The 14,393-nt window shown below is 43.9% G+C and overlaps 1 protein-coding gene across 1 annotated transcript in view; it reads right to left on the reverse strand.

Annotated features, from left to right (window-relative positions):
* Nucleotides 1-14,393, reverse strand: part of traf4a (tnf receptor-associated factor 4a) — a 34,258-nt gene that overhangs the window by 18,729 nt on the left and 1,136 nt on the right. The window lies entirely within an intron of this gene.

A 14,393-nucleotide genomic window follows, 5' to 3' on the forward strand; every position in this document is an offset into this window, starting at 1 on the left:
CCCGCCGGCAAGATTATGAGCTTCCCATCCTACAGAGAGGATTGCAGTTATACAGTTACATACTTGCACAGATTGTTTTCCGCTGCTGGCCGATACACGTGCGCTTGGCCGACACTCAAATAAATAAAAGAGAAAATGTAATGCAATGTTGTCGGATCTTTTTTTTTTTTTTTTCCCGGTCGATTTCATCCCCAGATTATATGCTGTATGCAGGAGGAACGGGAAAATCAATCCACTTTCATTAACTGCTGCTGATCTGGGCGCAGGGTGGAGGGGGTTTGAGAGAGAAGTCCCATCAATCCTAGCAGGAGCTGAGCTCTGCATGCATGAGTGCAGTCACCCTCACCCACGCAGCAGAAACACAGTGCAGACAGCAAAAGGAGGCGCACACACACACATGCACACGTACACATGCACTGGGGGCCTGCACTGCTTACATGAAAGGAGGGCTTGAAAGGAGATGCTTATGTTTGATCTGGTTGAAGGGTGGGGAGGTTGGAGGACTACCCACCAGGACCAATGAAACTCCTGAGCTTCAACATGGCGCACATGTGAAAAGGACCTACTGGTCTCTGAAGAAGTGCTAAAAGCTGCTGTCAAGGTAGCGGAGGTGTGAAACAGCCCACTCTCCATTTTACTACCCATTGTCACACAATACTCACACATTTGCAAAGATTCAAATGCCAGTGATAACGAACAAGAGCGTAATCATCTGTTGTTCGGAGCCCAAATGGGAGTAGCTATATACACACACACAATACATTTCCCAGACACGAGTGAATTTTGGCTGTTTTAATTACAGGCGGCTGGTCTAATTTTAGCCCGGCTTCAGAGGGCAGATGTCTGCTCAAAAGGGTGATCTGCAGCGACGACGCCTGGCTTTGAGGGGCTGCGGTGCTGCCACACTAATCCTGTGGAATGCCTACAGTGGACCGAGGGGCTTTGAGACTGCCAAGGCATCGCCCGGCCTATTAAAAAGGAGAACTCTCGCTTGCCGCCCGCCCCACTGTATGCACACGGCATGTGAAACACAGTACTATCTCATTTCCCTTCAAGCGGTGTTAATGAATCAGCGGCTGGAGTCTCAATCGTCAAGAAGCGCAGCATGAAATCGCAGTACTAATACAGATTAAGTGTGGAAGCAGTATCGCGCTTCAGGCCGCTGTACAAACTGTCCATCAGAATAAACGTAGATTGATGCCATGCATTTTCAGTCACTACTTGAATGCTGGGATAATAAGGTGCGCCATCTAGAAAGCAGAAACAGAATTTGCTGGCTTGAGGGCTTTTGCTGTTATCTTCATCTCTGAATTTACACAATTCCTTGCCATTGATTTTCAGCATCATATACTGTATGTGCAAAAGCTATTTCCCAGGAACAGGTTAATATAAAGCATATCAGTGGCTATTTCATCCACAGATAAAGGGTTTCATTCTTAACACACTTTCTATAATCAGTTAGGATTCTAGCTGATGAATCAGTTCCTTACATAGAGGACCTCACACACGATTTGGAAAATAAAGCTCTATGAGTGTTAGGAAGGTTTCTGCTCTAATATCTAAAGCAGTGGTGCAACCTTCAGATAAGAGAAATGCACCTGTCGAGACTGCATCGAGATTTTCCATTAAAACAAAAATTTATGGGAAACAAAAGAAACATTAGCCTTTTTTTTTTTTTTTAAGAATTTCAGCTTTAATGGGGTGTTGCTCCTATCCTCTCACACGGAAATGAAGACCACATCAGTCCTGACACTAAATCCCAACAGAATTTAGTGTTAAAAAGTCATTAAGATTTAAAAAACGATTTTACATCTAGAGGTTTCACGTTCCTTTAACCAATTAAGATGCCATGTATGAGGCCATGATGAAGTAGAATAATTCACAAGTTATCTCCTAAATTAAGCAGTGTGGATTTCAGCGTGTGGATTGAGTGTTGACTTAAACCGAGCAAATGCCTTTTGTCAAGACAGCCACAGTTCCTGGGGAAGAGAGAAGATGAATATGCCGACGGCTAGTTAGCTGGTTCTAACAGCGCATTATTCCAGCGTAATGATCTCCTTGTGCTCTCCGTAGGGTTTGTTTTATGAGTTTTAAAACAGCCCGGGATCTGTTTCTCCCAGAAGCCAGGAGGGACAGTTTCTTTTTAAAGTGGATTTACTCCACACTCGGCCACCAGAGGCAACACATCAATCAGAAGCCACTTAGGGGTAAAGTTTCAGCATCTATGGAAACATGAGAAGGGTGAGTCCGTTAGCTCCATCCTGATTTACCTGCTCACATCATAAATCCACAGCATAAATCCCATTTTATAGTCATTGTTTCTTCTGCTCTGGTTCGATACGGCCCTTTGTGGAGTCTATCATTTGTGCTGCTCTCAATGCCAAAGCCCGTGGCAGACAAGACAGACTACTCTCTCTTTAATGCATGGAAATCAGCGCCCGTTGGGACAGAGCCTCACAGAAACATTACTCTCATTACCCATCAATTAAAATAATGCCTTCATAGTAGAGTGACTGTCATTCCTTGGAAAACTAGTAGAGCAACAATGAGCCGCAAAATCAAATGCGTCTTACCAAAGAGAAAAGCAACACAGTAGCTGAAGTGTCCTGCAGCCATAGCCTCATGAAGTGAAAGGATTAACACACAGATTGGCATTTAAGCAAAATAATGCCGACCACAATAACACCACATAGCAGGTTCACATTTTCATTGTAGAGAACCAGGAAGCAACTGACCAAAGGCAGATTATTTCACCGCTTCTACACTGCCTCTCCCCTCCATCCTGACCAAGAGCAGCAGGTGGGCTGTCCAGATAATCCCTCCAGCCAATAATATACAGAGCTTTTGATTAGCCTGCATCTGCTCACCCTGTACACGGAAACAGGAAAGAAAACACCAAAATCTGCAAACACATGACATGTCGAAGGCTACGTTCATCAATCAATCACACCTAAAATTGAATTGTTTTATGTCTGTGTTGCAAGGTTGTGAACAACAGCGTGCTCATTAGGAGCTAAATGATTAGATCGTAATATAAGTGATCTTGAATGTTTTCCGCTATTCCACAGGCAATAATACACGCTTTCCTATCTGTGTAAAGGCTGGAGTGCTCCACGGTGTGTTGTATTTGTGTCTGCTGCTCCGTGTGTTACATTGGAGAAAAGGAGGATCCCCCATTGTTCCTCTTTAGCAGGTCAGTGCCGATGCATCGCCCCGGTTCGCCGCTTTGAACGGGAACTCAATCAAAATGCTGGTAACACCAAAAAGAACAGCTCCACGGTCATTATTCAGATGTCTTTTCTTTCCTGTCCTTCATAGATAAGTGCACCATGCCTCACTGCTCCACATGCCTCTTGAGCTGACCTCCTGTGTGTGTATGTGTGTGTGTGTGTGTGTGTGCGTGTGAGATAGCAGGTGTGGGTAAACCATTATCAGCTTTGCCGTGTGAGGGAGTTATTTTAGTCCAATCCCACAAGAACACCTTTGGAAAAATGTGTGATGCCCTCAGTGACATGCCCATTAATTAGCGAGAGGGGCGGAGGAGAGTTGCTTCAATCCTACAGGATTTAAGGAATAAAAACAGCAAGTGGTTTTATATTTGCTGCCTACACTATGACTCAACCTGATTGTTTTCAAATGCCCTGAAACTGATAAGCAGATAAGCAGGAAGTTCTGCATCACTTGAACTTTGCCAGAGACTGTCTGAGGTCGTGGTAAAGTGAAGACGGTGTGAAGTGGAGGGAGGCTAATGATTCGACTCCGTTTGGATTTTCCCTTGTCAAAGTCTGTGACCTGCCTCCGCATGAATCACCGTTATCACAGCGGAGTGCAGGGAACACAGCCATGAGTCTGAGGTGCCGTGAGTCACAGGCTTCCTCTCTGGCAGAAAAACTGAAAACTTTCCTCACAGCCTCTTCAAAACTCTCTCCCTAAATGCTGCTTACCTTCAAAAAGTATTCAAATAGATGCCTTACTCTGACACTTTCCTCTGAGACATCTAAAAGAAAACGCCGTTATATAATGTGAATTTCTGTTTCCGTCCCATTTGCATTTCCATTGAACTGCCAGTGGAAAAGCTCCTTTTCCTGATTTGTCAGTAAGCTGATTCAGGTCTATGAGGTGTGCACATCACTGGCAGTGACAATTTTAGGTCCTGTGCTTTTGTGTCCATGGTAACTGTGAGGGAAGGTGAGGCTTTTTGTGTGTGTGTGTGTGTGTGTGTGTGTGTGTGTGTGTGTGTGTGTGTGTGCGTGTGTGTGTGTGTGTGTGTGTCAGAGAGAGAGAGAGAGCAGTTGGCAGACAGTGAGCTGGGGTCTAGCTGCTGGAACACACACAAACACACACACTCATAAAAACAACCGACGCTGCTCTCGTAATCAGGAGCTATAATCATGTCTCAGATATGCCGTGGCTCCTGTTTTCCTTATCCGTCTGAATCTGCACAATACATGTAGACAGAGGCAAAAAATACAATTGGGAAAACACAGTCCTTGGCCTCGACATGCGCTCCTCTGCCCGAGAAACACTATTGTGATCCGGCTCCGAGCTGCGGCTCATGCAGTTGTCCACTTCTCTTTCTGAGGATGCAATTTCTTTGTTTAGCGAGGCGAGGTGGTGACGTCAAATCGCCTCCTTTGTTTCAAAACGCCTCAGCTGCATTGCTCCTCTAGCATGAATTCCTCAAACTGCCCCTGTTGCTGGGAGCAACAATGAGGTGAATGACAAGATTTTTCAATGAGCGCGTGAAAGAGCAGAGGGAGAGCAAAAAAGAGGAATTAGCAATAAATAGAGATGCTACCTGTCTCTTATAATAATACATCATTTCTGAGTGAAGACTTTTTCCCACCGCGACAATAAGAAATGCCATTTCTCATTCTTTGTCAGCTAAATCACATGCATTGTTATTGTTGCAGTGTGAGAACTAAACAAATATTTTTTTATACCTTAATTTCTGCAATAATCTGATGAAATACTGGCTCTCATTGGCAAGATGTTTTATATATTGTTTTTTCTGTCAAGCTTCTGTCAGTCAGCCATGTATTTGTATGGAACTGCTCAGAAAACAATAGCCACGTTGTTTATAGTGTATCCGTTAGCCATGCTTTGTTGTTGCCTGACATCCAAGCGAGGTGTGATCAATGCACCACCACAATCAGCCAATCACATGCCACTTCCAGGGTTGATGAGCTGAGAAAGGCTGCAAGACAAGCGCTCCCTCATCCTGAATGAGCCGACTGAATGATGCATCTGGACAGGCACATGACAGAGTGACTTCCTCTGCATGCTTCTTTCATGGGATCAATAGCTTGTCTGTGCAGGGGAAGGAAGAAGAGGGTCCTGAGCATTACGCTGTGTTGACATATCTGAAAATGAGCTGCGGGAGCGATCCTGAGACACCACACAAGGGAGTTAGTGTACTTGAGAGAGTCACTGTTTGGTTAGAGGACCGCCACAGTAAACAGACCAGATCTGATGAGAGGAAGATAGAAGAGTGGAGGGCTTGGCAGGAAGGAAGCCCTCATCACAGACCTTTCACTGGCAAGAGGAGCTGGGGGGAGCGGAAAGGCCGAGGGCAAATGGGCAATGACCTTAACATTGACGGGGCCCCATGGATAAATGACTATAATTCAGAGTGTGTGTGCTTAAAGTGAAGAGCTTAACTGCTCTGCCGACACCTGTTCGGCTCTATAGAGGAGCCTTTCACTGAGACAGGTGCCTCGGCACCGAGCCGCCGACTTCCCCGCGCTCGCTCTCTCCTTCACTCCCAGCTGCTCTCCTTTCAGTCCTCAGACACAGATTCCTCACATGCCTGGCTGTCAGCTCAGCAACCACAGCAATGGTCACTCAGCTGCCCGCTCCTAACGACAACTCCCTAATACAAACAAGCCCTCTGCCGGCATGTCTCTAAAGCATTTTACATTAAGATGACATGGGTGATAAAGTGAAAATACTACTGTATCAGTGTGCTTACATTGTTGAATGCTAAACTGGTAATTACTGGGTACTTGTGCCCATAGAATACAAAAAGCTGACAATCTTAATTGTGCAACAGCAGTTTCCTTACTCTATGCTAGTAGCATACAATGAGTTCCCCAGTAGAACAAATAAAGGTTAGGTTCCCTTCCTGTATGAATACAAAACATTACTTCAGTTATAATCATCAGTTTGACTAAAATTAAAATGAAATAATCATAACAAGTTGCTGCATCATCAGAGTCATTTCATGGCACATTTTCTATTTCTATATTCATTTCCTAATTTGGAAAATGCAAGTGGGTGTAATAAATGTGGGCCTGATGGTGCCTGACTCTGCATTCTTCTAATGCAGATTTGATTTAACACCCTGTTTTGAAAATGAAATTATGCGGAAAAATCTGAAAAAATGCATTCTGCCAGAATAATATCTGTGGGAGTTTGAACATGTGTGTGTTGCTACATGCATGTGCATGTGTACAGTGCGGCTGTCGGCTTTCTCGCCGGTGCAGTGACCTGTATACAACAGATTGGGGGGAAGTCAATTAGTACAATAGGGAGCAGAGCGCAGATGTAGCCAGACTGAACACAGGAATGGTTTTAAACTGCTAAGCACAAGCTGCACCACTGAGACTTATACCTTTCCATGTGTGATGCTCAACCTTAAAATGGTCATTAGCGGTAATCTGCTGTGTGTCCACACACTAAAAGGCTTCATTACAAACTTCTTCCCAAACATTGATTGTACAGTAATTGTACAGTCGTATGTGCAGCGTGAGGGAGAAACACTCTCTGGATTGGCTGTTGGGGTAATAAACCCCTGGTCTCTTCCAGAGGGGATCCAGTAGATCACACATGTTGTGGTGCAGCAGTGTGGGCAGAGCACATATGTGTTAAGATAAACACGCCTTTATCTTAAGTTGTTCCACATAGCATGCATACCCATGCACGTGTGAGCGCTGGCCATGCTTTCGGATGTGGGCCAGTTGGCTGAGCTCCAGCAGCAGGGCTGGGGCTTGGCGGCTCAGTCCCAGCATGCTCTCTGTGTGAGGGGTAAGGTGCTCTGCTGCATAGCTGGAATGTTTTCCTTCTTTGTTTGGCCCAAAGGGCTGGGAGATCCGTTTAAAAAGGGACCTCTTATAGTGGCAGACAAGTTGAGGCAAGTCTATAACCAGCTCTCAGGCTGCTGCCACTTGTGCTGTTAAAATCTAGTGATGGGAGGTCTGATTCTTTTAACCAACTTAAATCATTTGGGCTGTCATTTAGTAGTCATTTGTTTAATTCATTTGATTCAGGCTACAAAAATAAAACAAATTCATACCAACAGCAGTATAAGTCAGCTCCCCACCCCCTCCCATACCCCAACATGATAAAGGAGAACTTCATAAGACTATGCCACAACCATCTAAATACAGGCCAAACAGGCTAAAGGCTGATTTGTGTCTTCATATTTACAAGCGACAAAACCCAATAATGAGATCGTTGTTCATTGATTATTTAATTCACTAACTAATTTACTCAATAACCGCCAAGCAACCTGTGAGGCAGCTCTTGTAACGTCCATTCAAGCAATAATTGGACGTTGTTCAGTGTAAGTGATTCAGGTTTGTTGAAGTTGAGTCCCGGGTTAAAATGTATTTCTTTTGACCAAAGGAGAGAGCAGTTTTACAGCAGCTTTGCAGTCATTAGCAAAGCAGGTAGGCTGTAAACTGGCTTTGTCTAAACTTTCACATCATTCCCAACCAGTGCTCAGTAGAGAAAGGACACTGTGGTCACTGACTGATTTGGGCAGACAGTCATGATTCATGGGGAAGTCAGCCAGAGGGTTCGAGTGCTTTTTTTGAGTATTCAAAAATGAACAAGTCTGAGAATTTGGGACATATTCTAGTCTAATTCTGCAGTTGAGTGAACTTGTTTGTGAATTAAATAAATCACGTCAGTCACTTTAAAGAGTCATTCAAAAACATATTTGTGAATTGGCTGTGTCTAATAAACTCCTTTTCGCAGCAAACAGACGATGTGACCCCTGAACTGACACACAGAGAACTGCCAGTCACAAAGTGAGCTAGGAGAGGCTAGACACTTCAATGGAGAAAATCCACCAAGAATTTTAAGTGGCCTCTATCTTTTGAGAACTGTGAATTTCATCCCATCACAAGTGCCTATGCTCATTCTCTACATTCACACAAACAGCTGTCACAATATGAGCCTCATAATAACATCTCACTTGTCCTATAGGGGAACCTCTGCAGCTGTGTGAAATGGTCAGAGCACTTTCTCTCAGCAATGTCATCATCACAGCTGGATCTCTAAAGCCTCTCGGCTTCCTCTCCGGAGACTCTCCACAATTATATTATCCTGAAAAGAGCCAACTAACATCTATGTTTCTGTCTATGGGATGGGTGTGCTCTCTGGAAGTGCTTAGAGAACAAGGGTTTCATACCAAATTCCCAAATGAGAAAAACAACGGTGTTAAGTTAAGCAGACGAGTGACTTCACCGGTTTCGGCGGCTCTTATCATACCGTCATATCGTGCCATGTAAGATATACACAAAAGATATAACAAATGTTTTTTCTCCCTGACTATGCTGCCAAAGTAACAACCAGTTCTTTGACAAACAAGCAGTCACACCTATAGTTTGAACCAGGGCTTGTAAACAAAAGTCACATGGACTAACAAGCAGCTTGTTTATTGGACAGAGTTTTGGTAACTTGTCATTCCACAAGGTTTTTGGCGGCAAGGGAGGGAGTCAAAACAAATCTGACTCCAGTCCCGGTAACTTTAGCTAAGCATGATGGACTCTTTTTGCTGTAATTTACCTTCTCTAGTGTTCATACCAGCCAAGAAGACAAAGAAATAGCTGAATATGAGCAGTCCAGACTTCACTTTGCCCTCAGTTCATTTTGTTATGCTAGACTTTCCAAACATGAGTAACTTCTGGCTATCAGATGTCAACATCTATCTCCTTATACCCATAAAACCTTGCATTCTGCGGTTGTTTCCTGTAGTTGATTTAGATTGTGCCTCAAAATGCAGGATTGAGTCCTGCATTTTGAGGCGGTCTCAGTGAGGTCTCAGTGAGGTCTCAGTGCGGTCTCAGCGAGGTCTCAGTGAGGTCTCAGTGCGGTCTCAGTGAGGTCTCAGTGAGGTGATTTGGTGCGCACACAAGTTTGAATGGCATTGTTCTCACCTGCCCAAACAAACCGAACTAAAGGAGTAAACACTCCAGAGTTTGATAAACCACTCCAAACATGCCTGGTGTGAACGTACTGAAGGACAGGGCTGTGATTCTAATGTTTGCTGAGCTCAGTTTCTAATTCTTTCTGATGTTTGAAGCACAGTGAAGTAAACAACCATGTTAAACTTTAAAGATCAATGACGTTTCGCACAATCATTCGTTTCAAAGTCCAAGTGTGATGACGTGCCAGGTAACATTCAGCAACTCACCGTCTCCCTTACCAGTCACTGCTCCAGAAATAAGATAGAGTGGGCATTTACAAGCATCACATCACAATACCCTGGTCAGTGTGTTCCTTGACTTTACAGGTACTGTGCAACATAGGCATATAGACACTATTAGGCAAGCCTACATAGATAGGGTATTGATTGTTCTTTTCCCAGACATAGGCTGCTGTATCTTAGGGCATTTTTCTACGTACGTGTCCCGCTTTTCCGAGTCAGTGCCTGCTTCTATGCATTGATGTGTCAAAGTTTATTGGGCTGTTTCCGGCTCTGTCACCCCTAGCACATCGGCTGACAGCAGTCTCAGCACACAGCTCTAAGAGGCCTTCACACACCCTGAGCGCAGAGCGGAGGCCTGAGGGCTTTCACTCGGCTAAACAGAATCCCTCTCTGTGCAGCTCACTGACCACCGTTGTAGTCAGAAATGGACGGACAGCAAAGTCCCCTTCCTCCCGGATCTCGGCCCAGGATGCCTGCGCAGCCTTTGGACACCTGCGGGGGACTGTGAATGTCTCAGTGATGGGACCGAGGGATGGGGATGGTAATGAACACACAGTCATTCATCAGCCATCCATGGCAGCAGTCCCATTCAGATACAGATACACCCTCACACTGAGACACAAGCACAAAGCCCCAGCTGCCTAAAGTGCCAGGCTTATACACAACGTTGGGCACCAATGCTGTACAGCTCCATTTACCCCTTTAAGAGACACCCTATCTCTGCAGCCAAAGTGCCTCTATATACATTCCTCCAATCAGCTGCACACACAATGGACAGAGGTCAATTCATTTTGTTCTTAATGGAGAGAAATGCTGTTGCTAACCTGGATTAGCCCTTGCTGACAGAGCCTAACGTATCTCTGCTGTCTCAGATCACATCCTTCATCTCCGTTTCCTTACACTAAACTCTGCTCCCATACACAAATAAGATCTTTATCCACTTTCTGTGTTTTTTCCCCAGACAGTATAGGAGACAGGGGGCTGGTGGAAGACGAGAAAAAGAGGGAAGAGGCGGCAGAGGTTCTGATGATGCTGGTGAGGATGCGTCAGGCCATTCAGATTACACAAGCATAGGAGACTATAACAGAGAAAAATGAGTACTACCTACATCAGAGAAAAACTGAACTACTCATAGAGGATGCGTGAAAAGTTGACATGAATCATCGTCCTTTCCAAAAACACTCAGACACATTTCCCGGCCTATGTAAATGAATAATCGACCCATGAAAAATTCTCATATTAGCCTACTTTGGAGTTCCTCGTGACTCTGGGTAAGTCAGCAGTTGCTCTGCTACTGTATTGAGGCCTATAGGAAGGCGTTATGGAGCAGAACAAACCAATTACACCCCCGTCAAGGCCAGGCCACAGCACTGCATCATTCCCACAGAGATACCACAGTAGCATTGTATGACATTGCTCTGGCTCAATAAACTCAAGATTGATGAGCCATGAGCCATGGCATGTGTGGCATGGCCATAAGCCCTAAAACAGGGTGGAAATTGTATTAAATACCATGAAGTGTTTCTTCTCCCTTGTTAATGAGGCACTGTACTTATTGATGCAAAAACAAAGGTTTGCCCCAACCAGCATGCACTGAAATGCTGAAGCATGTGACTCATATTTGATTGCATTGAGTGTTAAGCCTTTGGGGCTGGGCTGCTTTCACCCCATGACTCTCCCTCAGAGCTGGGGCAGCCTCCAGGGCTGCTGCTGTATAGTATTTACACATTCCTCCCAGGGCGGAAACACAGCCCATTAGCATCACATGCTAACATGCCTGTGGACAGAGAGGCATACACCAGCTCGTTTCAGCATTAAGGCATGGTAATGCAAAAACAATTCACTTGTGTTTCTCCCCCCCCGAGTGCCTTTCAGTGAAGCTCTACTTTTGATATCCTTTGAAGAGAGCTAGAACGTGACGAGGGAAAATACGGGATTAACCCTTTTAAAATGATTTTGTGTTGGAAAATGGAATATTTAATTCAGTGAAGATCTATTTCCTGGAGAAGGATGATATCTTCCTCAATTCATACTTGATAATGAATAAGAGGTTTCAATGAAGTGATTAACAGTGAAGTGCTGTCATGCAGTAGCATTCTTAGACTTTGGGAGGCTTGTTGCAACAGAGAGCGAGTGAGTTCTGGAGATGGTGACAGAACTGTCAGTGTGAAAGTGGGCAGACTGGGCTGGCAAGCCTCGACTGGATCTTATACAGCCTTCAATAATTACAGGAAAGGATCAACCTTGTTGCACAATGGGCACAGCATTAGATAACTACTCTCTGTCAGCTCCAATAAACTTGAACTCTCCTCACAATGATCCACGCTAGCCTTTGTGCTGTCCCTGAGTGCTGAACTGTCTGCGGCCTCAACTGGCACACTTTGCTAATTAGACCGGTGACAATGCAGCCAGTCAACTTAGCTGCAGCTCTCTCTCTCTACGTGAGAGTAACCGTGGGTTGAAGTGTTGCTGAAATATCATCTGCTGTTGATATTAATATTTATTCAATGTTTATTTAACCTGGCAAGTTGACAAAGAACACATGTACTCACAGCAATGGCTGAAGTGAGTCAACTACTCTCTGGGAGACAATGTGATCTTTTAATATTTTAGTTTATCTGAAAAATCTATATGACTAAAATCACTCTGCAGTTCCACTGTTTCATCAGAGCTATCAGATATAAAATCAGACATAAGATACTTAGATGAGCGCTGTTCACCTCTGTAGTTGACCTATATGGGAAATCCATATAGAAAGGGAAAACGTCTCATATTCTGAAATTATCACCCCATTAACTTTTAATATAACTGAGCGCAGCATTAGCCACTATGAAGCTGATGATTGATCTCACAGACACGGTTTCATTTACATCTTCAGCTGACTGATGAATCATTCTCTTATTTGTCCATTGAGCTCCCTGGATATCAAAACCAAAAAGAAGCACCCAGTTACTCTTTTTATGTTCAACAAAAAAAACTTTTAAAAGTAGGGTAACTTTGTATTTGTTAAATTCAGTCAGTCTGTGTCGTGGGAGTAACAGAGTCTAAACTGGAGAAAGAACACAGAGGCGGGCAGGCCTCTGATGAGGCAGACAAAGCTGCAGGCAAAACTCATTGATCAGCAGCGATCGCTCTTCCTCCCCCTCCTCTCACTGTGTGTATCTGTATTTCAGCTTTTCAACCACATACAATTTGCTGCAAAGCCAGAGGAGGCTTTCTGGTGACTCAACGGGCTAAGGTGAACACTAGGCACTCACGACAATGTAGGCATGAATTTGGTTCAACTTTAATCTCCATCTCTCTCCTGTCAGTCTCCACTGTAGCCTATTTCATACAGCCAGAATGTCACAAAAATAATCTTTAAGAGCGCAAAAGTAGGCTTTGAGTTTTACTTAACACCAAATATAGTTTAAGAAGTGTTTGCTGGCGTGTTTTCTTTCCCTAATAGCAAATATAGCATAGTGCTAAAGAATTTATAACTGCTTGTAAGTTTCCCTCAGGGTGTCTTTAAGTTTCAAGTAAAATTTTAAGACTTTTTAAGATCTTATTCAGTGCTAGTTAGAATGAAATATAACTGAAATACAAAAGCAAATGAAAACAAACAGCAGACCTTTCACAACAGAGGTCTGCATGACTGAGCTGATGTCTCACTGGGGAAAGAGCACACCAAGAAACCGCAACATTTTTACGACCTCTAAAACTGAAGTTAAAACTTAAAAAGCTATATTTAACTATATTCAAGACCTTTTAAGGCCTTGAGGTTAGGTAATATGATTTTTTAAGACTTTTTCAAGATCTGCAGACACCCTGCTCCCTTTCCCCACAGAACGTGTTTTAAATGAAAATGAGCAACAGCAAATCTATTTTAGTCAGGGTGTCAGACTAGCTTTCCATACATCACTGAAGCTCTTATTTGACTGACACCACATGTCAACATCAGTGATGTTTACAGCATTGCAGCTACTAGGCAGGGACATAAATTATCTCTAGATCATATAAATATGAATAGATGGCCACAGTAAACAATGTCAGGTTGCTCTGTGTGTAAATACAGAATATAAACTTCCATTCACAGCATGAGGAGATAAACTAAAGTTAAATCAACACACTGACATAAAGTTGGCCGTCTACTCAAACTAATAGAAATTTACTTGCTGTCAAGGAGTATATTGGCCTAACAAGGAACTGTTTGTGATTATATCATGCTGATAATTTTCTGTGCAAGTTGGATGTTGTTATGACAGCATTATCATCTTGTCTCGTACTTAGTCATCTTTGGTAGTAAAATTGTGTTTCTGTTAAGCAACTTAAAATTTGTAGTGTCAAGCTCTATGACAGTAACTCAACCATCATGTTCATGTGTGTGTGTATGCCACTTAGTTTTTTCACAGTATAATCTACCAAAAAAATACACAAATGACTATCTTTCTGTAAGTTACCCATCTTGACAAAGACCTCCATGTTTAGCAGATTAAAGGAGGGGGGTTGTCCGTCTCAGACTCATGACCTTGCAGTGAAAGGACCCTCGTGCCCCTGGTGCCCTGACACCAATGAGGGAATCTGTCTAATCCTCTGACTCAGGCAGACCCCACTGCCCCAGGCCAGGCTGACCTCCCCCCTCCTCCTCCTCCTGCACCTCCTCCCCTCCCCATCCCGACCCAAAACCCATGCACCCATGCACAGCCCCAGGGCAAAAACACAGACAGGATGGGAAAGCATGGGCCCTCTGCAGGACGGACACACACCACAAAATGCACACCACCCAAAGAAATATAAGATTATTTGACCCTGACAAGAGATTAAAGTGTAAATCAGTCAGTGTAAAGGTAAGGGTCTGCAGAACTATTAATCAATTGCTAATTTGCACCATTGCAAGCCTATTTATTTGACTCATTAACAACATGGCCTAAACAATAACAACCCTCTCCCTTGACTTTCTGATCTTCGTCTATTGGGC

This window comes from Centroberyx gerrardi, chromosome 6, assembly GCF_048128805.1.
Source record: "Centroberyx gerrardi isolate f3 chromosome 6, fCenGer3.hap1.cur.20231027, whole genome shotgun sequence".
NCBI lineage: Eukaryota > Metazoa > Chordata > Actinopteri > Beryciformes > Berycidae > Centroberyx > Centroberyx gerrardi.